Source organism: Ambystoma mexicanum, chromosome 13 (assembly GCF_040938575.1).
Source record: "Ambystoma mexicanum isolate Mex_15411 chromosome 13, UKY_AmexF1_1, whole genome shotgun sequence".
In the NCBI taxonomy this organism is placed as follows: Eukaryota; Metazoa; Chordata; class Amphibia; order Caudata; family Ambystomatidae; genus Ambystoma; species Ambystoma mexicanum.
The window spans coordinates 62,581,083-62,605,246 of record NC_090938.1 but is presented as its reverse complement, the minus strand read 5'-3'; the positions used below and the strand labels follow the sequence as shown (position 1 = coordinate 62,605,246).

Here is a 24,164-nt window from a genome sequence, read left to right as displayed (position 1 = left end):
ATACCAGTCTCCAAAGAAGTATGAACTCTGGGGGTGTACCTCGACTCCTCTCTTTCACTAACGAGGCAAGTAAACGCCATCTCCTTCTTTGCAGCATATACACCACAAAACATATCAATGCCTGTAGACCGTTCCTCTCTGGGGACAGCTGCATCACTATTGCTAGAGCCCTGATAGTCTCCAGACTAGACTACTGTAACGCCCTCTTTGCTGGGCCTACCTCCAGTGACATTGCAAAACGTAAAGTCATACATAATAATGCACTAAGAGTAGCTCTAAACATCCCGAAAAGAGACCATACTTCCTCAGCTAGGAGAAACGTACACTGGCTGCCTGTTCGAGAATGCATTCTATTAAAACACTTATTATAACTCACAAATGCATCTCAAATACCGCACCTAAATAGCTAACACGAAAATTCACCAAACCACAGTGTACCAGACCCGCCCCGTCAAACCTACTCATACCGTTTATCTACACCCAGGTTCAGACTACAAAAAGCAGGAGGCCTCAGCTTCCCTACCGTGGCCACCAAACACTGGAATGCACTAGCCTTGCCGCTAAGGTCTGAACCCTCATTCTGGACCTTCCGAAAAAAGACTTAAAAACCGTGTCTTTTCTCACAAAGTCATTAACTCTGCTTAAACCCCTTGTGGCCTACATCTGTCTTTTGTGTAAAATGATTGACCTGCTGCAAGCACAACTATTCAACTTACTTAACTATGTAACCACGCTGCCTGCATTCTTATCGCCAGTCTATGCTTACCGTAACCAGCGCATAGATGCCTTCAGGTTCAGTGCGCTTTACAAATGTCAAAATAAATAAAACATATATAAATAGAAAATGCACTTAAAATAAGTCTACATTTATTTCCACTTTTAAAAAGGCCTTTTATTTACTTTTGTTCAAGCTGTACATACACGTCTTTCATGTGTCTTTTTAAGACCCTCCCCGCCCGAACGTTTCTGTTCTTCCCTTTTAATAAGTATTGTTCTCTGTAAAGTCTCTAGAAACTAGAAAGATGCAAATTCACTTTTATTGTATTGTTACATTGTTAATAATTTATCCCATATAATGACAGCATACCAATTATCTAATTACTGTATGCAGCAAAGTGCCTCTAAAAAAGTTTTATATTTCATAATTCTAATGAATTCTAGGGTGGAAAAAAAGATTTGGAAATAGTTTTCACTCTCTAGAACAGGGGTCTACAACCTGCAGCTCTCCAGATGATTTGGATTACGACTCCCATGATCCCTCACCATTGACTATGCTGGCCAGGACTGATTGGTGTTGTAGTCTAAAACATCTGGAGAGCTTAGGTTGCAGACCCCTGCTCTAGAACGCGCAGGATATGGGATGTATTTTCCTACATGTGACAGAAAATAGGTTACTCTGACGTCAGTACCAGAAATGTCCTTTGAGGAGCAAGGTTTGGTCAAATTGTAACCTATATTTTAATTTTAAAAAATAGGCTTTATGCTGTAATTCAAACATTCTTTAGGCCCAGGACAGCTCAGGGGCCACGCCTCTTGGAGAGCAACCCAGGTTCGAACCCTGTATGAAGCGCGCTATAAAAGATGAACGTGAGTTGAAGGAAGCATGATCACCACCTAGCCCGTCTTCATATCAGACAGCACCCTAGCAACGGCTCTCTTTGAGGAAGAGGCTACTCGTGCCTCTGTTGTGACCACATCACCTAGGGTGTGCAGGTGGTATAAAGGGACGTATTCATGCATATCAAATTCCTGCTAGGCCTTCTTTTAGGGAGTAAAATTGATATGTATCTGGAGTACTCTGTCTCTGTGTAAATACAGCTGGATACTGAACTACTCTCTTGCTTAAACCCTTACGCTCTTTCACAACAACCGGTATGGAGATTCTAGTGGCGCATATGCCAGGCCAGGCACCTCCATCCCTGTTAAAAAAAAAAGAAGCAGTCCTAAACACACCACCCCTTGCTTCCTTTCCTCCTGGGTTTCACAAGCCTAACCAAAAAATGATGTCTTAAACCAGAGACTGGGGGTGTATCGAATTCCTCATAGCACTCAGTCGGTAATGGAGTCAGAATATATTTAGAGTGGCAAATGTCACGAGGTGACTAATAGACCAATGGGATCTGATAAGACCATCAACATCCGACACCATTGTATTGTCCCCAGACCACTAAGCAAGACTGCTGCAATTCATTTTCTAACCAAAAAGTCAAAGTAGGACAGAAAGAAAGCTACTACAGAATGTTTGACAAAAACTCAGTGTTTTCTAATATACGTGGCATTATGAATATAGAAGATTAAGATTTCTCTCTCTGTCGCTCTACTAGCATCTCAAGATTTCAACGGTTTACAACAGTGTAGATCTCGCTGGAAGATGTTCCTTTATGTTTGACTTACTCTCAAGGCACATCTGTACATTTGAATCCCATTTAATTGACTTTGTAACTTCTCAGTTACTTCACAGATCCTCCTGCCAATCTGAAATTGAATCTGTAGTTTTTGATCAGTGGGTAAGCCATTCACAGTTACACAGAGTATGATGAACTAAAGAAAGGGGACAGGAATAGCAATGGCCTAGTTGGCAGTCATGCTGTGCTGTGGCCTAGTCTTATTTCTCTGACTTGCTTCCTTACTGCGCTGAATCAGCCTCGTCAGCTCTTGGGTATGGCTATGTTCCAAGCCATTGGTCACCTTCATAATTACCAACGCTTCATTAAAGACCTCCAGTGCTTCATGGTACTTGCGTCCGCGGCACAATAGCATACCAACCTTCACCAACTGCTGGGCCCTCATGGGAACAAACCCTGGGTTGTATAAGCGGTACGGTTGCAGGGTTCTGACGCCAAAGGGCAAAGCTGCATCCCATCGGTTGAGTGCCATGTAGGTCTTCATGATGTAAGAAAGCATTGTCAGCTGATGGATGTTAGTGTCTGGAAGGCGGCAGGCGTTCTTTTCCAACTGTTCTTTGCAGCGCTGTACGGCCTCCTGCAAGCTTGGTTTAAATTGTATGTTTTCCATCAATTCCTTGGTTTCATCAGAAGCTTCTTGGTCACCTGCCAGCATTTGGTCATCAAGCTCTTTTGTCTGGCATCGACAGCATTCACACTTAAAGCAATACTTGACCTGCAGATCGAGCTGGCGATCCTCAGTGGGCATCATTGTGTCCGTGTAACTGATGGTGAGCTCCTCGCCCACCTCGATCTCTCGGACTGTGCGCAGAAGGAGGATCCGGCCATCAAAAACAACTACACAGTTTGGCTCACAACTGTGGTTGAGCAGAGACATGCTTGGGTAGAGGCCCACAGCTATTTTCTCTCCTGCGCTATTACTGATAGTGAAACTGTTGCAGAGAAATATTCCCAATAATTTCAGAATGGTTAAGCCATCTGGCAACCGACTAAAATCTGAAATTTCTTTGCGCAGGTAGTCTTGAACTTGTTTTTCAAGATTTCTAAAGAATTCTAGCATATCTTCGCTTTGCTCTTTCAAATTAGTCTGAAGTTCAGAAATACAGAAGAGCTCTTCAGAAGGGCATGGTGGCTTTGAGGACTTTCTAAGAATTGTGAATAAAGTCTTGCCAATGGGTCTGATTGTGTCCAGCAGCAGGGCGCTATTCAAACATTTGCACTCCCTCTTGTGGTCTGGCCAATCTGCTGTCTGACAATGTAGATCACAGTATTTTGCAAGTTTGCAGCTGGAGCACCGAAGGAGCTTGGAATTCACACGCAGGCAGAACTCGCACACCTGCCCGTAGCTAGTCTCAGAAAGGGTGCAGGTATACGGTGGCGTGCTGTACAGCTGATCCCCTGCCGATAACAATGATGTAGCCCGTAGGCCATTCCCTTTTCCATGGCTATGGAACTTCTCAAATTTAAGACTCATATCTCCAACTTCCTCTCGCCAAATGGACTTCAAACTGTGGAACCTTTTTCAATCGATGAAGCTTCAAAAGAAGGCAAGTCCTCTATCTTGATTTTGGGGATCCAGGTGCAGACAACGTTGAAAGTCGAAAGCGTAAAGGGAGAAAAACAGGGAAAGAGAGATGCACATTATTAATAGGTTACCAAAAATGCTTCAAAGGCAAGTTAAAACTTCTTTTGGGTTTCAAACATTATGTCGTAAATATCTGGTGTGAATTTTTCTGTCCAACCATGCTGTCCCACCAATTAAGCATTCTACATTTTAACTGCAATGGTGTATTGCGGATTATCAAAGGGTAATAATACTATTTGAAAATCCAGTCCCATAGTACTTAGAAAGTAATACAAACATATAGCATCTTTTCTACTAGTCAACGACTATGGACAGTAATTCAGTACGTGACACTTGTGGCCCATCTATATTTTGTTCCAGACTGATTCATGCTAAAACATACTTTACTTTATTGAACTTATATAACAAACAGTGAACCTCAGGCTTAAGGGTGCCCAACAGACAAACAGCACAAAAACAAGGCGTGCACGCTGCCTAATCCAAGGTAGAACAGATACCTACATCATGAAGCAGTCAGGGAGCAGAGAGGGGTTCCTGCCTTATCTAAACAGAAAGGTTGTAAGTCTTTTCCTAAACAAGGCAGTGGATTTCTCTTCCCTAATGTCTGTGGGAATGGCTTTCCATGCATGTTGTGGTTGGTAGAACAATAAGAAATAAAGGAGAAGTCAGGATTTTGGAGGTTGATGCCGAAAAGGCATTCGACTAGGCGAAATGGATCTAGCTACGATGGACCATGCACTGAATAGTACTCTGACAATAAGCTATCGCAGGTTTCAAATCCCTCAATGGATCACAGTGTTCTAATGTCAAGATGCAAGATCTGGGTCATGTCAATCAAGCTTGATAGGGAACAAGTCAGAGGTGACCACATTTACCTCTGTGGATTAGAATATTTAGGGGGCAATTTGCTGTTATGGTTTTATCCAATAAATAAGGCACAAATCAATATATGCTTAGAAGTAATCTACATTTCTTACACGGAAATTACACAGCAGTGGTAATCAGAGCATTTGGTGAGTAGATTGTTAAATGTATTTATTGCATGGACAGGTCAAATCATATTTTATTAGTATCAACTAGATTGAAAGAATGGGCAAGTTTGCATTTCTTCTTACGATTTGCATTGTTTTTGTCTCATGTTCCCATCCCTAAATGTTTCAGAAATGTCTGCATGAAGATTTTAGGAGAACATTACATATATTGTCTGGAACCTTTCTAGCAGGCAAGTTCTTTTAACTGGCATTTCCCAGTGACAGCATCCGTACGGATAAAGATTCAGAACAATTCTGGATAAAAAAAAAGGTTTCCAAGGCGGCTAACAAAGCGTCCAGGATGTAGTGTTCCATTAAATAGAAAAGAGGCCAGTAGGGTTTATTAGCTGTCCATTTTGCTCTGTTTTCCTGCTCCCTGCCACCCAGATAACAGACATCTTGTTATCCGTCAATATGCTTATCAGCATCATTGTGTTCCCATTGATGCCTGATAACAAAGATTTAGGCAGATGGGGAGCAGTTGCAAGTGGATATAGGTCACCTGGCCTAAGCCCCGCCCACCTGGCGCCTTCCTGAATGCAGCTCTTTTTCCACACTTAGCAAGCCACGCCCACCTGGTGCCTTCGTGTTTGCCGCTCTTTTTCCCTACTTAAGGAGCCCTCCAGCCTCTTTTACTTTGCAGATGGGGAGCAGGTGCAAGTGGATCTAGATCACCTGGTCTAAGCAGCACCCACCTTTTTAGCCCTGCCTCTTCCTTCCTGCTCTTAACTCTTAGATCAAGGGCGTATCTCGCCTGGGCGTCCGAAGCGAAGGGCAATTCCTGTTTGGACCTGTACGGACCAGGAGGACCCAGGACTCGAACCCCTGCTCAGACAGCAGGTAATCATGCTTGTGTTTACTCCCTCTGTCCCAACAGGCCATCGCCATCCCCTGTGGTCCCCCTGTGATGTCCCCCTGTGCCCCCCTCCCATCTCGCACACAGGTGTTGCCTGTTTTGCTTGATTCTTCTACCCTGCTCCCCCTCGACCCCATGCCCCACTCCAGCCTCCTTCTGCAGGAGTCTGACCTGATACATTCTGATTTCACCATCACCGCCTTGTGGCCAATGCTGGATTTGACTTTTATGGACTTCATTGATTCACGGTGCGTCACCCTTTCTCAACTCTGATGCTGGACTTCCTTTGCATCTTGTACTCATGGTGGCCCTGAATCATGCTGTTCCCATCTTCATCTTGTATCCTGGCTTGCAACATTATGTGTTACTACTGACTTCTGCAATTGTATTTGCTCTCCCCTCTTGCTTCTCCACTCCTTTTGACTGCTTACTCTCTGTTCTCTCCTCCTCTCCCTTTCTCCCTTTACCTATCTCCTCCCCTTACTTTCTTCTATGCACTTACTCTATCAGAATTGTCCCTGTACCTAGTATGATAGCAACCTCATCTGTCTCCTATCCCCCCTCCCCTTAGTTGTCCCCCCCAGCACTATCTGAAATGTCGTCAGGCCTAGAACGATAGTCGCTTGATTTGTTCCTCTCCTCCCTTTCTGCACCCCTCTCCCTCACCTTTTATTTTTCTCCAGGTCTACCAGAAATGTCACCAGGCCTAGTATGATGGTCGCCTGTCTGTTTCCATTTCCTTCCCAATCTCCTCCTACCTTTCTTATCTATGTCTTAGCTCTTGCACTATTTGAAATGTCGTCAAGCCGAGTACGATAGTTAATTTCACATCCTTGCTGTTCTCGGCCTGTAAGAATGTCATTGTATTTTCCCTTGTTCCCTCCCTTGCCTTGAAGCGCTTTAAAACACTGGGCCTCATTACACGGATGGCGGTAAGGATTTACCGGTACCGGTAAAATACCGGTACCGGTAAATCCTTACCGCCTTACTACGAGGTCCCTTTGCGGGTTGGGGGATTTAACGCCTGCTTTTTGCAGGCGTTAAAAACCAACCCGCAAAGGGACCCAGGGAGCTAATTACGGTTCCGCAATTTGCGGTACCGTAATTAGCGCCTTCCCCATTCCCATTATGCCCTATGGGGCAAAAATGGGAATGGGGAAGGGCAATGGTGGAAGGGGGAATTACCGCCCCGCCAACCTTGGAATGGGGCGGTAATTCCCCTTTCCGCCAAGGCGGTGCCGGTATTTTACCGGCATGAACCATGGCGCTAATAGCGCCATGGTTCTCCGCCATCCGTGTAATGAGGCCCATTGTGTATAGACTATCATATCATCATATCATAACTGTAGCATGGTGTGAGTGTTACAGATGAAAACCAACTTCAATGCATGGCAGCCATTAGCAACATGTGTTTAAAGAACACAAACCACTCACTGGGCCTCATTACGACTCAGGCGGTAAGTTACCGCCTGGGCCGTGACTTTACCACCATGGCGTAAACTACGTTTACGCCATGGTGGTTGGCGGATTTACCGCCCCATTCCAACCTTGGCGGGGCGGTAAATCCCCATTTTCCCATTTACCCTTCCCCATTCCCATTTTGCCCCATAGGGCATAATGGGAGTGGGGAAGGCGTTAATTACGCCACCGTAAATTACGGTGGCGTAATTAAATCCATGGTCCCTTAGCGCCATGGATTTTAACACCTGCAGGTGTTAAAAGCTCCATGGCGCTAAGGGACCTCGTACTCAGGCGGTAAGGGTCGGCGCTGTTTACGCCGCCGTAAAACCCTTACCGCCTGAGTCGTAATGAGGCCCACTGACTTGGAATCTGGCTAGCCATGAGAATGCAATTATCAAGGATCAGCGTTACTTCGCAGATTAAGAGAATAAAACTAAATGTAGACATTTTTTTTTTTAAAACAAAGAGTTGTTTATTGAATTGTTCTTACTGTTGTTAATGTGGTATATGCCTGGAATGTTTGCTTACTAATGAAGACCTGTGATATTTAAGGAAACCTCACAAATGTCATTGTGTATTTTAAGATACCATCTAACGTCAATGAAGAATTGTGGTTTTTTTTCATTACAGGTCTATAGTCTTTTCTGACTATAGAAATCTGTGAGACACTAATAACCGAACACAAATACATTTCTTTGCTTTCAACTAAAATCCTTTCTGGTGAATTAACCAAAGGCAAGGATATTTTTAAAGGAACACACATTTTAGATTCCACTATATGGGGACATTTAAGAAACTAGTGTACAGGCCCGTATACATGGGCCAAAGTGCAGGTTTTCTTTGACACACTATAGATCCTAAGCCAACAGCTCCCTTTAGCGGTGACAACAGGTGAAGCTTTGCATCAGACAAACATACAGGGACACATGCATCTGGTCTTTTATTAAAGGATTAGTGTGACATACACATTACAGATGAGGGTCATAAATATTATTAGAAATACCCCAACATCAACACTGAACAGCAACAACTGTACTTACAGGGTACTGTAGCAAAGTGAACTGGCAGTCATTGTCACAGGGACCTGGGAATGGTAGCAACATGTCTCCGAAGACAAAGGATGCTAGATTGGATAACTACTGGCCAGGACGCCAAAGGCCACAACGCACAGACCAGTGTTAAAGACCAAACAGACCAAAACATTCCAGAAGTCCCCTCTTTAAGAAAAGGAAACCTTGAAGCAGCCCACTGATATGCTTTCCACACCCAGAAGAGGACAGTTATGGGGAGACCTGTACAGATTGCCTGTTTAATACCAATTGTGATGGGGAAAATAAACACACAGAGTGCAGCACTCCAGAGGGCCTAATGAGAGGAAAGGTTATGTTCATGCCTCAGCTGGTAGGAAGAGAGTGGCATGCTGCCACCCCACCATGTGAGATTGATGGTAGAAACATACATTTAGTGCAGAATAAGCGCGCTGGAGACATGGACAAGTGCCCCTCTTGTGTATCTTTGTGTGTGCTCTGGAGGCATTTCTATCATTGATAACAGGTACATCCTCAAAGGAATTACCCCTCTGGTACGTGAAAACAGGTAAAGTGTGAAAAAGAGTATTTATTGTGCCATCATGGTAAACAATGGCCTGGACAGAGCACTTCATTTGGATGAGACTGTGAATTTACATACAGGGACTGCTTTTTTGTGCTCACTCATGGACGACTTCTTTCCATGTCTCTAATTTGCTAATTGCAATATAAGCGTGAAAGGGTAATTGCGTTTGTCACCCGTACACTGTGAACCCTAGAGACCCTTTTACTCATCACACTGTGTTCATCATACTATGGATGGGAAGGAGAATGACTTCTCAAACTAAATAATAAGACTGACCGTATCTCCCCACCCAACTAGCCCAACATCTCTCATCACTCATGCCGTATGCCGTTCACATTGTCTTTGAACTTGGCCTTGCAGTAGCTTCTCGTCTCTGGGAATTTATGGGAGTGTGAGCACTTGCTATCTCCAGTCCGGTAAACCATGCTCTTCATCTATTTTCATCCTCAGCTCAAGTGATCATACACCGAGAATTTGCTTGTATTATGGCATCAAAAAGTCTTTAATGAAGAAACTTGGCACTCACGGTGTTCTCTCTTTGCAACTTAACAAGGGATGCCTCTGCTTCTCGCGTTTACTGTTCTTCGCAGCTGATAACCAGTTATTGGCTGCCTCCAGTCTTTGACATCAAGCCAGACAGCCTCTTTGGTCTTGCTTCGAATTCAAGCCTATTCTTTGCTGCGACACACATAGCTTCCAATCCGTCTTCCTTCATGGAGACTCGCTTCCTAAAATTGTATCATCGAATGTCCAGAATGATGTTGGCGGCACCGCCTGCAGTATATATACTACGTATAGCCAGCCTTATGAATACTTAGTCTACTTGCGTTGCAGCGTCTGTACAATTGTAAAACGGCTTGTGTTTTCTGCAGTGCTCTTCACACATGCAATCTTCATTCGCCACATGAAAGCCTTTTCGATTCTTTACTTCGCCATCAAATTCTATATCACCTATGCATTCTCTTCTCTGGTCATCCATCCCAATGCGTCACTCTCCTCCTTTGTGTTGTCACCAGCGTCTTCTTTTCATATCTTCACACTTCTTCAGGTGCTTGTCCTAGGAGACCATCAGTCTTTTGGGGATACTTCACATAGGGTCTTCTCAACTGATACCTTGTCTCAAAAATTCTTCGCGGTATATGTACCATTACTGGCATTGCACATGTCGCAATTTCCGGTTTCCAGCATATAGGCAGAATAGGGGCAGGACTTCCTGTAGAGTCACTCAGCGCTCCCCTGCAACTGAGAAAGAATTATCATACTTGATTTCACTACCGGCAATACTACTAATGTAATCTATTGCATACAATGCCCATGTGGCTTCTTTTAAGTGTGCCAGATAGCAAATAAGGTGGAGACCAGATGGAACAAACATAATCCAAAGTCAGGTGTAGCAAGTCACTTCATTAAGGCCAGGCATAAAGTCTCACAGATGCGATTCAAGTTCTTGGAAGTGGCATCTCCATGCAACCAGTATTTAACACCCATTTTCATGCCACTCTCCAGCAGCCTTTCAAATCTAAAAACATTAAATAAACTAACTTTTAAACACTATTCTTTTTTTGTATTTCTTTTTCAAAAACAAAACTGAAAACTATCCACGGAAAATCCATCTCCCATGAGTCTTTTCCTGCATCAAAAATCCATCCAATTAGGACGCTTGTGTCTCTCATGTCATGTCCTTCCTGGGTCCTTTCCGCTTTCTTTTTGCTGCTCCCAGTGCGCGGCGTGCCCCCGTTCTGGGGAAGCAGCGTTTGGTGTGCCTGGGTGCATCATTGCGATGATGCGGCTCAGCACGCTGACGCTTGCTTAGAAGAAGGCACCTAGAATTATTCCCGATTGGCTTGTGTGAATGAGCTTCTGTCGTGCTTCATTAAGGAGCATTTCAAGCATAATAGAACTGAGCGAGCACCACAGAAGTCTCACCAGGCTCATCCAGTTACTTTCCTCAGGTCGGTTAGCACTCAGGAGAGAGGAGGAGGAGAAGGAGCATGCTGCTGAAAATAGACATCAAATTGGGAGACTTGATGTCCTATGAGGCAGGTTATAAAGCACAAGGCCTACTATTTGGAGAGACATTTGAGAGAAAAATGAATAAGTTTCAAGCGCAGAGACGACCACAGGGGCTTAGAGTCCAATATTCGGAGACGAAGCAGCAGTATTCCTTCTTCCCGTCCCATTGTAGAGGGTACAGAGGTTGCAGAGGCTTCTACTGGCATCAAGGTGTAGGAGCAGGTGAGAACAATTTGGCATGTGTACCCGCCAGTGGGGAGAGGACAGGCCAGTATTTAGAAAATTGGCACAGTCTATCAAGCGATGCTTGGGTTTTACAGACGGTAGCAGAGTTCAGGCTGGACTTCGTGGGGTATCCACAGCAAGCGCAGCACCGTAGCCAGTGCGATCTTCCTGGACAGAAGCACGGTTACTAGACATAGAGGTAGAGCAGCTCAGATTGAAAGGCGCCATAGAGAGAGGCCTTCCCCAGAGGGAGGAGTTTTACAGCAATAGGTTCCTGGTTCCAGGAAAGGAAAGGTGAGATCGGTGATAAACATGATGGGCCTCAAAAGTTGGTTAGTATACCAGCATTTCAAGACGGAGGGGGATACATCTCCGCCAAGACATTTTCGGGTAAGGAGACTGGCTAGTGAGACTAGATCTCAAGGACACGTATTTCACTGTGCCAGTCGCGAACGAACATCGTCCCTTTTTGAGTTTTCTTTGGAAAGGTCAGGCATGGCAGTTCAAATGTCTGCATTTTGGGCTGTCTTCAGCTCCTTGGGCCTTTACCAAGTTGATGAGACCAGTCGCCGCTGCGATTCAGGAGAGAGGCGTGAGAATGATTGTATATCAAGGAGTTGAGAGCGGTGATCAGGAAGCAGGTTATATCGCTTCGGAGTCTAGCCAGATTAGTGGGTGTGCTGGCATCCTCAATAAAAGCAACTTCCTGGGCCCCTTGCACCACAGACACAGATGATCAAACACCTGCAAGGGGGTGGGGATATCGTCAACTAGTCCCCCTAGAGAGCAAAGCCAAAGCAGAGTTATTATGGTGGCTCGACAACATGGAGGCACGGAACGGCCAAGCCATTTTCGGCGATGCCCCAGACCTTAAAATAGAATTGGACGCAAGCAGATCAGGTTGGGGCACAAGGTGCAGCCAATTGGAGACAAGTGGGAGATGGTCGCAGGCAGAGTTGGCCCTGCACATCAACTGGTTACAACTGCTAACAGGCTCCTTCTCAGTCCGGGCTCTGACGGAAGACCGAGCGAAATGTTGCATTCTCCTGAGGATGGACAACATATTGGCAGTTTGTTACATCAGCCATCTGGGGAGGAACAGATCCAGAGTGTTGATGGAATTAGCTAAAGACTTCTGCCACTATTGCCTAAGCAATCAGCTCTCCATCACGGCAGAATACATGCTGTGAGTACACAACGTAGTAGTGGACTGGAACTTGCGTTACCTGAAGAACTCCAGTGACTGGAGACTCCACAGGGGTACGTTTCAGAGGATCCATCTCTATGAGGTCCCCTTCATACAGATCTCTTCGTGTCTCGACTGAACGTGCAGTTACCCAGGTACTTCAGCTGGAGGCTGGACACGGGAGCGCTAGGCATGTACGCGTTTCTTCAAGATTGAACCAGCACGACACAGCACGACACAGTACGCCTTTCCCCCCACTTATCATGATGGCCAGGACCCTGGTGAAGATTTGCAGGGAGAAGGGGGAGGCAGCGATAATAGCACCTGACTGGAAGTCGCAATTGTGGCTTTCAGTACTGATGGAACTTTCCTCGGATTTCCAGAGGATGATTCTATCCCAGGAGGACCTGCTCTCCGATCCGTCAGGGCATCCTCACCCTCTAATTCAGATGCAGAGCCTGTGGCTGCTAGCTTGCAGAGTTTCAGGCGATGGTGGAATATGCCGGGAATTTTGGAACAAGCTCCTCTCTTTATCAGATAGTCTCTGGCCCCTTCCACCCTCAGTCCTGGTGCTGGCAGCAAGGTGTTCATCACATTTCTGCACCTGTAGTTCAGGTGCATAAATTCTAACCATCCCTATCGCAAGAAGGGGAGGCATTCGGAACCATCATATCTACCAGAGACGAGCACGTGGACGGCTCTCCCATGAGAGAACATCCGGCCGTAGTCAGGCTTCTTAAGGGCTTCTTAAGGGGGCCGAAGATGGTTAGGCCAGTCCCGAAAGTATTCCACGTTGTGGGACATTGAATCTGTTCTCCCAATGGCCAGGGAACAATCAGTTATCGGAGAAGCAACTGTCAGGTAAACAGACAATGTTGCTCTGCCTAGTCATGCAGAAGAGTGCCAGATGTCAGAGCACTAGAGATTGACAGGACGGTTTACTATTCAGAAGGCGTATCATTTAGCATCACCAGACGGGCTAAAGGAAGCTCGGACTTGATCTCTTGTCCATACTTTCCATACAACCCTAAATTGTGCATTGTGCAGTGTATTAAAGCCTATGAAAGGTTATCTGCGCAGTGGCTGCCATCGCCAGATGGGTGACAGAGATCCTAGCATTGGCAGGAATAGACGTTATGTTTTTTGGCGCACATTCCGTCAGGGGAGCCATGGCGTCTGGAGCATTCACAGTTGGAGTTTCCTTGCAAGACATTCTCAGGGCACTCTAGCTTTCTAACCTTTATTTTAAGCTTGTTTCTACTTCAGCAGCAGTAGTGAAGAGCTTTAAACAAGCATAATCCATGCTTCCGGTCATGACATAGAATGAAGATTACCTAGGCTTACAGCGCAGGGAGTCTTGATTCTATTAAAGACACAGAGGCGAGCATTATCCCGCCCAGTAGAATATGCAAAGGAACGAAAGAGTCATAGTAAGAAAGACTATGGGGGGATGTTTAGCGCAGGCATGCTATTGGCTACTATGGCTAGTGTATTTCCCACCCTAATTATACGTTCTCTATTGCAGGAGAGTGCCAGACGATGCTGTGAGGCTGCATTAGATGTAACGATGCAATGTCGACAAGCGACAATGGAGTACCAGGGTTTTGGTTTACCCACCTTGGGCTGTTTGTGACATTTGTGTGGTTCTGTTACCTGTTCTATGTTCAGTTTGATTCTACAAAAAGAAGAGGAAAGGAACCAGGGAGTACATGACATGCGGGGGCAGAAGGGTCCTAATTGGATGAATTTTAAGGAAGGAAACTACTGATGCAGGAAAAGACTCATGGGTGATGGAGTTTTCCGTGTATAGTTTCCATTTTTGTTTTTGAAAAAAAGAAAAAGAATAAAAATAAATAAAAAGTGTTTAAAAGTTTGTTTATTGAATTTTAAGATTTGAAAGGCTGCTGGAGAGTGGCATTAAAGATGTTAAAGCATAATGCTTGCCTCTGTGTTTTTAATAGAATCAAGATTCCCTGTGCTGTAAGCCTAGGTAATCTTCATTGTCGCTAAGATCATAAATCGAGATTCCCATGGCCTCTGGTGGTTACTGAATATTTCGGAAAATCATAAGGTTAGGCCTCAAACAAATCGCATCTTACAGGTGGAATGGATTTCTTTCTATACAGCATAATTTTATTCTCCCACATTGGATTCTGTGTATTATTTTAGGTTATAACCTACAGTTCCATGGAAACTGAATTTTGACCTTGTAGGGCTGGAAGGGGCCCTTGCAAAGCTAATATCATCAAGAGTTAGTGGTTCTGATGGTCTGTCCAATCTTGTTCTAAAAAGTGATTAGAAAACCTGGGCGGAACTCTTATGGCACCTTTTCAATTCAGTGGTGACGCAAATTGTTCTCCTTCCTGGGCCGTGGCAATAGTGGTTCCTATATATAAAAAAGGTGTGATGACCTCTGGTAATTATAGGCCAATATCGCTCTTGGACTCACTCTCTAGAGTACTAGCTAGTTTTGTGTTTAAATATTTGGTCCTATGGGCTGAGAAGATCCAAAAGTAACTTACAGAATGGGTTCAGGAATGGGATGGGTACCTCTACGAATGGTATTCTGATGTCACTCTTACAACATAGAGGCTATTAGACTTGAATTAGCCGCTGTCATCTTGCTTCTCTTTTGAAATAATTTCATGACGGGTTAATGCGCCATTTTAACGGCACTACGAGAAGTCAAGCCTTACGTGTATTTTTGGGAGAATGTGAATAATATTTGGAAGAAATTGATTGCCTGATTGATGCACAGTTATACATTGTTAAGAATAGATTACAAGCCCTGAATAGATGTGAGGCATTAATGCACTTACATAAATTATTGCGGTTTAAAAAATTAGCATTCTGGAAAGGGTTCTCAAATCCTGAGGGTCAACCACTTTTTTATATCTGTAAGTCACCATCTAGATTATTCAGGAACAGTTTATCAAAATATCGATTCAACTGTTACCCGACACTTGAGGTTGTGGGCCCACATTTAGGCTTAACTGATTATTCTTGCAGAGTATGTAGAGTGGGGAAAAAGGAAACTCTTTATCATTTACTGATGGAATGTGATTTTCTTATTTCCAGGCAATTGTTTCCCTTCTTTCGCGTTGTGCCTTTTACCTGAGCAGTTCGCTCTGAGATTTTGGGGCTGAGTCTGATGAGTGCGACTTCACGCTCACACTCGGCAGCTTTAGTAGCTTTCTTGAAAGAAGTACCGGAAACCCTGGGGGATATTCATTTGATGTCAGAGAATGTATTCAGTATAGCAGGGGAATGACCTGGATATATGGCATTGGGTTATTCATTAAGTCTTGGGGATGCACCTGGTCTTAATTATTTGTATAGTTGTTTTAGTGATTGATTATGAAATGTTTAAAGATGTGTTTTATTTTATTGACCCCTGGTTTCTGTGAATGAATTGTATTTGTATTTGTTAAGAATTGTACTATTTTCAGCTAGTTTAAGGAATTGTGGTATGTTTTGTATTTTAACTTTTACTCTCTGATCAATTTCTATAATAATGTTGTTTGTATTATTTAGGGTTTCTGTATTTAACCAATCACAATAAATAAATAAACAATGGATGTAGTTGGTTTTGCTGACAGGTATGCCCAGACGTGGCCCCCGTGCCTGCTGGGCCGAGAGACCCAAGCTACTCCTCACTGATGAGGCTAAAGAAGGTCGATACATGCCTGGGGATGCTTGTGGTCTCGTGCAAAAGGGATGTGACGAAGCAGTTTGGGCTGGACTGCCTCTTTTGGGGTGGGACCAAGCCTGATTTGCATATGGTCTTTCACCTTATGTAATGACTTGTCATGTGAAAAACGATGGCCTGGAGGAGTGCCCTGAGCGGGCAATGCCAGAGGCTAAGATTCATTCTAAACCTTCCAGCCATCACCTCTTTGTTTTTGCTGTATAAAAAGACAGAAATGCATAAAAGATGCTTTGATTAAGTAACAATTGCTGCGCTATCGTGTTTCTAACATGGGCATAAGCCATTTGGGGTTAGTTGGGGTTTTGTGGGGGCATTAGGAGTTTGTGCTAGAAATCTCAGGGCTTTTGATTTTCAAACATTGGGAGGTCTGAAGTTAACTGTTATGAGCACAAGCGATGTAAGAATCCATCACGTGGTCCCACTACCCCTGCACTTAGTTCAATAATGGGATGCATGCCAATTCAAAAGGGGGGGGGGCTCATCTGCTTGGGTAAAGTCCCAATGCAAATGACATACAGTCACAAATATTAGGAGTGCCAACTGCCATATCCAGTTCATTTATACATTCTGGATGTGCAGCTTGTGCTAGGGCAGACTGTCCGGCATCAGCCTCAGCAGTATATCCAACCGCCCTTACCAGGGCCTACGGAAAAGGTAACCGGACCAGAAGCCTCAGCAATATCCAACCGCACTTACCTTGCCTGCTGGGCCTAGAGACCCAAGCTACTCCTCACTGATGACGCCCAACAAGGCTGAAACATGTCTGGGGATGCTTGTGGTCTCGTGCAAAAGGGATGTGACCTAGCAGTTCGGGCTGGACTACCCCTTTGGGGGTGGGACCAAGCCTGATTTGCATATGGTTTTTCCCCTTTTGTAATGGCTTGGCAGGCGAAGAACGATGGTCTGGAGGGTTGCCCAGAGCAATGCCAGAGGTCAAGATTTATTCTAAACCTTCCAGCCATCAACTCTTTTGTTTTGCTATTGTCACCCCGAGTGGGAAGGGTATGCCCAGACGTGGCTCCCTTGCCTGCTGGGCCTAGAGACCCAAGCTACTCCTCACTGATGACGCCCAACAAGGCTGAAACATGTCTGGGGATGCTTGTGGTCTCGTGCAAAAGGGATGTGACCTAGCAGTTCGGGCTGGACTACCCCTTTGGGGGTGGGACCAAGCCTGATTTGCATATGGTTTTTCCCCTTTTGTAATGGCTTGGCAGGCGAAGAACGATGGTCTGGAGGGTTGCCCAGAGCAATGCCAGAGGGCAAGATTTTTTCTAAACCTTCCAGCCATCAACTCTTTTGTTTTGCTATTGTCACCCCGAGTGGGAAGGGTATGCCCAGACGTGGGTCCCTTGCCTGCTGGGCCTAGAGACCCAAGCTACTCCTCACTGATGACGCCCAACAAGGCTGAAACATGTCTGGGGATGCTTGTGGTCTCGTGCAAAAGGGATGTGACCTAGCAGTTCGGGCTGGACTACCCCTTTGGGGGTGGGACCAAGCCTGATTTGCATATGGTTTTTCCCCTTTTGTAATGGCTTGGCAGGCGAAGAACGATGGTCTGGAGGGTTGCCCAGAGCAATGCCAGAGGTCAAGATTTTTTCTAAACCTTCCAGCCATCAACTCTTTTGTTTTGCTATTGTCACCCCGAGTGGGAAGGGTATGCCCAGACGTGGGTCCCTTGCCTGCTGGGCCTAGAGACCCAAGCTACTCCTCACTGATGACGCCCAACAAGGCTGAAACATGTCTGGGGATGCTTGTGGTCTCGTGCAAAAGGGATGTGACCTAGCAGTTCGGGCTGGACTACCCCTTTGGGGGTGGGACCAAGCCTGATTTGCATATGGTTTTACCCCTTTTGTAATGGCTTGGCAGGCGAAGAACGATGGTCTGGAGGGTTGCCCAGAGCAATGCCAGAGGTCAAGATTTTTTCTAAACCTTCCAGCCATCAACTCTTTTGTTTTGCTAGAGAAAAAGGAACCAGAGCAGAAGCCTTAGTAGTATCCACCTGCCATTACCAAAGCCTATGGAAAAGGGAACCACAACAGAAGCCTCAGCAGTATGCAGTCGCCTTTACAATGGCCTAGAAAAGGGAAACAGACCAGAAGCTTCAGCAGTATCCAACAGCCCTTACCAAAGCCTATGGAAAAGGAAACCTGACCAGAAACCTCAGCAGCATCCAATAGCCCTTACCATGGCCTATGGAAAATGAAACCAGACCAGACGCCTCAGCAGTATATCCAATCACCCTTACCAGGGCCTACGAAAAAAGGGAACCTGACCAGAAGCCTCAGTAGTATATCCAACCGCCCTTTCCAGGGCCTATGGAAAAGGGAAACAGGCCAGAAGCCTCAGCAGTATCCAACAGCACTTACCAATGTCTACGGAAAAGGAAACCTGACCAGAAACCTCAGCAATATCCAACAGCCCTTACAATGGCCTATGGTAAAGGGAACCAGACCAGAAGCATCAGCAGTATCCAGTAACCCTTACCAAGGCGTACAGAAAAGCGAACCAGACCAGAAGCCTCTAAAGTGCTTAAAAATCTCAGAATCCTGATCGAAATGAGCTAACACTGGAAACTCAAGTTAACGCAGTAGTTAAGAAATGCTTCTTACACCTGTCATCTATCAGATGGATATTTCCCATCCTCACCTTCCCACACAGAACACTTGCCATCATCTCTCTCATCATGTCAAGAACAGACTATGCCAACAGCATCTACCTTGGAATGCCAGACTGCCCTCACCAAAAAACGACAACTAAGCCGGAACGCAGAAACAAGACTTCTAAGACTCAACAAGAAAGAACACATCATGCCAGCACTAAGATCCCTACCTTGGCTACCAGTTAAGTAAAGGATCTATTTAAAAACAATTTGCATTCTCCACAGAGCAATACCTGGCCAAAGAGCAGAACGCCTACAAATTAAACACCTACTTCTACAGAGCAAAAAGAACAGGGAGGCCTTGCAAAACGATATATGCCTGGAACCTGCATTGACATTTTCTGCTCAAATTTCCAGTGCTACGCTGACAACGCTCAACTCATTTTCAAGCTGTCCTCGGCCACCTCCTCTCCCTCTCTCATCTCTGATTGCCTAACTGCCATTCAAGATTGGTGTGCCGCCAATGATCTTTGTCTGAATGCCAGCAAGACGGAGATCCTCCTCATCGGCACACCTTCACCATCCTTTCCCCTCACTCTCTGGCCGGCCTCCCTTGGCCCTCATCCTACCCCCACCTGCAAGGCTAAGAACCTCTGGGTCATCTTTGACTCCACACTTTCCTTCTCCGCCCTTCTCAGAGGTACTCAGCCTTTCCTCTCCTTCCCCCAGAAGCTCACTGTCTCCCAGGCTCTGCTTCTCTCTTGTTGGACTATTGTAATAGCCTTTTTCTAAATCTACCTGCCTCTACCCTCCGCCCTCTGCAACTAATCCAGAACAGGACTGCGTGACTTGTCCTTCGCCTCAAGCCCTGGGATCGTATCTCTCCAGCTCTGAAATCTTTCCATTGGCTCCCCGTGGATGCAAGGATTACATTCAAAACCCTCTGCATTGTCCACAAGGCTTTCTGGGGCCTGGGTCCAAAAACCGTCAGCTATCCCTCCGCAAATAGCTCCCCTCTCGAGCTCTTCCCTCCTCTAAGCCTTACTCCCTCAGTGTCAATCGTTTTTCAAAGAAACAAGCTAGGGGTAAATCTCTGTCTTCGGCTGGGGCCTCCCTCTAGAACAGCCTCCCTGCCACTCTAAAGCTTGAGGAGAACAATTTCCAGTTCCGGAAGCACCTCAAGACCTTCCTCTTTGCTTCTACCTTTGCTCGCCCTCTCCCCTGCTGATCTTTTCTCTCTTGGCACCATGCACCTGGCCACCCTCTGTCCTCCGGGCCCAGGTACCTGCTCACTCTGCCACCCTCCCGCACTGCCTCCGGGCCACCCCTTGCACTGGGGTCTATATCTGTGCCACACAGTCCCCCCCCTTTTTTTCTTCCTGCACTTATCAGACCTACCCTGTCTGCTGCCTTAAACCCAGCACTTGCCACCTGCTGGCTGCACTACCACTGTTTGTTGCATTTATTATTTATTTATTGTTATTTATGTTTCTCCTTTACTCCGCACTTTCCACTTCTCTCCCTTCCATGCACTTTTCCCCTCCCCCTCTCCCATGCACTTCGCGTGTTCTCTATGTCACTGGGCCTAGTAAGATCGTTGTTTTGTTCTCCCCTGTTTCCCTCCCTTGCCTTGTCATGCTCTGAAACACTTGTGTACGAGTGCGATAGAAATTAAATATCAATTCAATTCAACCCAAATGTTATTTGAAATTGAAATACGTTGGATCAGTATTTTCAAGCATCTCACTGAAACTCTCGATCTGCCGCCCCAAGGAACTACGCACAGTAGAGAAACACCCGACCTCCAGGGAAGAGGTAAAACACACGGCTGTTTAATAGATCAAGCTAATTTCGCAAGCTACAGACCACTGTCAAAGAGAGACCAAATGCAGCGGACCACAGCACATTGGTTTCAGTTGCCCACCTTACACAAGCAAACCACCTATGCCACAGACACGCACCTACAACATCCCACACACTGATAACGAACAGCAGACCCCTACACCTCTTCCAATAACTCAGACAACCTCAACACGGCCGATGCATCCTTACGCAATGAGCACACGAGGCCTCAAATAGAGACGCAAACACCTTGCATGCCCACAACCCAACAACCCACACCACCTGGAAGCAAGCCCACACACATCGACCGGTTTTTCAAAATTGAAACTACCAACACCATAGCAAAAGCACCTGTACGCTCTCCCTTGCATCCCACTAACAACCAACCCCTCGCTTATTTTCCGATCCACCAGAGCGCCTAGAGACCATGCAAATGGCAGCGTTGCACAGTGTAAATCCCACTAACATAACATGTGAAAGTCTCTGGAGCCACTAGCATGCCTGCTTCTTCCTGTGAGGCGCCTGGTTAGGATTCGTTGCAGGCTCTGTGGAGATGCTTTTTCCAAACGTGCAGCGCTGCTCATTCGGGTGGATCTTTCCAGAGACATAATATGTCTCCTCGGATCCAGGAATACCATTTTAATGGTTTTCATTTGCTGAAACCGGGATATGAACACACACCCTGGGAATGAAAGTCGAAAGAGACTTACCCACTGAATGTATACCAAGGGCCATGTGAATATGCAGTTTAGGATTCCACGCTGCAGACCATTTTTAAGTAAGGCTTGCAGGTTTAAAAGGTGTGCAACTTTTATACTTTGCTTGAACCATCACAGGGAACAATTCTCATCTCTTTGTTTATTATCCATGGGTTAATAATTACTTAATCTCTTGAAATAAAAATCTTTACTAATGGGGGGGGCTAGAAAAATATCCCTCGTTTTCCAACCTTCACTGCCCACCATGGCTGGGGGAATCCCACAGTTTCCCTTTCAGCACTGAAAACGAGTGCTCAGGAGAATCGAGCTAAGGTGACGTGCTCTGACTTGGTGCCTATCAAGCCGAAATAAAGATTATTGGAAAGGTTCACAGAATTAATTATTTGTGTGCACACGTGCAGTGCCCAGATGCATTGTGAGCCACTCCTGATGACCCCCACACCTCCTCAGTCTCACCCTCTGTGAATGGCCAGTCTACTCTTCTGATAAAGAAAATGTTTTGGTGAAAATCTCCATTCTTTCGATACACAGATCGATACACCCCGTTGTCGAGAAACAATTTCTTGTTGTTTAATGTAATGGCTCCGTGTTTGATGAACCTGAGGCCTGTGCATGTGCAGAAATTACCTAAAGCCTTGTTCAACTTTCTCCTGGAAATTTCTACTGCTTTATTGGACTCTGCTCCTTGCCAATGTTGCCGGGGGAGGATTTCAGACATCACGACCTCTGTCTGTTTCCAGCCTTGTGCAATACTCCTGAGCGAGGTGCACATTTCTGTTAATAATGCCTTTCTTCCCCACTGAGCCAGGTTTTTGCCCCCAAGGTGAATAATAATAAGTCAGGAAGTGGGGCGCTGACCCCCAAAAGGTCTGCTTGTTTGTCGTGAAGATCCCCCCAGCTCATGCCGGGCTTGCCCCACCAATAAGCGACAGTTCTCTGGAAGTGCAACCCTCCTGTGTATCCTCCAGCCGTCTGCTTGCTCTCACCACAAAAGAGTGGCCCACAATCCAAGCTGACTTAAATGGAGGTCTCTGTGGGGTGAAACAAAACGGCAAAACGGGGGGGGGGGGGGAGTCTGTTAGATGAAGTCTTTCCTGGTGCACTTTTTATATATCCCAGATTTCCAACCCCCGATCCCCTTGATTGCTTTTACCTCCAGCCCTCCCATCCAGGCTAAGGTTGCTGCCCCAATCCTGAAGGAATGTGACCCAAATTCTGCTGGGTCCCACCCACCACCCTTATCGCCTTCTTCAGTACTGCCCTTAGCTGACCCCTGCTAAGAGATGTGCCATGTTTATGTCTGAGGAGTTGGCCCCCGCCCATGAGCATTTGCCAAGGAAAGCTCGGGTATTGCTAACAGGGCAGTATTTTTTGTCATCAATGCAGTACAGGTTAAGGATTCTCCCCTTCCCTGAATGACCGGTTTTGTATCTACTAAGCTTGATCGCCATGCATTCTTTCCCCAGATTGTTGTCTGGCACAGCTGGCCCTTCATCAGAAAGTGTATTTTTGATGCTATTTCACTAATTATAAAAGCCCCGAAATAATTAAAAGTGAAAGCTGCGCTGAATAAAGTGGTTTCATAAGTATTGTTGCATACCTTGTGGAGTATATCCATTACGTTTTTTAGTTTCCCAAAGTTGAGGCGGCGTCCAGTGTCCTTCTTAGACCCTTCTAGCTTTGCCCACCCTTTTAATACATATCGGTTCAGCGCGCTGTGTGTGGGATCTACGAATGCGAGGATGCCCATGCCTTCTTCTTGTTCGGCCTGAGGGCACATTCCATAAAATCGCTCACATGGTTTTCCAGTTTTTCTCTGATGTTAGTGACCTTAGTTATCTCGTCAAATTGCTTGGGGCATTTGCTGTGCAGTTTTGCAGTTTTTTGTGCCAAAGCATTTTTTGCCAGCTCCTCCAAAATGCCTGCGGGCCCCCTGTTGGTGTTTGATGACATGATTTATTGCCTGCAGCACCCGTGCCTTGACGCGGTCAAGTTCAGGATTTTGTCTTGGACCTACTTTCCTTTGGGGATGCTGTGCTGCAATTTGTTTCACTCCATGATTGCCCACACTTCTCTTAGTACCGCACTCCTCTGCGCCTCTGCCCAGGGGTTTAGTGCTCTGAAAGTGTGAAACTGAAAACGGCAGAGTGCATCAGCAGCGTCATTTTCCTTGCCGGCAATGTGCCTTGCTTTAATTACAATGTTGCATATCAGGGAATGTTTGGTTATTTCTCTCAGTGCATTTAGTACTAGTTTGCAGGATGTGGAGCCTTTGTTCAATACGTGCACCACTGCCAAGTTGTCAGACCAAGTGACTAGCTCTGTGTTGCTGTGCTGTTCAAGTTGACCCCCATACATAGATCGCCATCCATATGGGGAATATTCCCAGGAAAGTGATATTTTTGGTCCAACCTCGTTCTCGCCAACTGGTAGGCCAGTGGCCCGAGCACCATTTGTTGCCGACGCATATTCCAAACCCCTTGCCCCCTGAAGCATCAGTGAACAGGGCCCTTCTATCCATGTCATTTGCAGGCGTGCGCCATATGACTTTCCAATTACATTTTTTGAGAAATCCTTCCCATACTTCTAAGTCTTTCTGTATTGTGTTGCCCAGCCTGATATGGTGGTGTTGTTTAGTCGCACCTCTCATTTTCATTTCTAGACTTCTGTGGACACCCGGCGCTGTCGCATGATCCTGGCTGCAAAGTTTTGTTTTCCTGCCAGTGACTGAATTTCCTTTAGTGTCGCTTTGAGTTTGCCTGAGATTTTCCTGATCGCTCCAAGCAGCTCATTAACCTTTTCTTTAGGCATGGGACATTCTCCTTTTTGGGAGTCAATTTCAATTCCTAAGAAATACAGTACTTGTGGCGGGCCTACTGTTTTTTCCGCTGCTAGTGGGACCCCTAAACTTGCCATGAT

The 24,164-nt window shown here is 45.7% G+C and overlaps 1 pseudogene; it reads right to left on the bottom strand.

Moving 5' to 3' along the window:
- Nucleotides 1–845: 845 nt before the first annotated feature.
- LOC138520864 (histone-lysine N-methyltransferase SMYD3 pseudogene) overlaps nt 846–24,164 on the bottom strand; it is a 60,830-nt pseudogene continuing 37,511 nt past the window's right edge.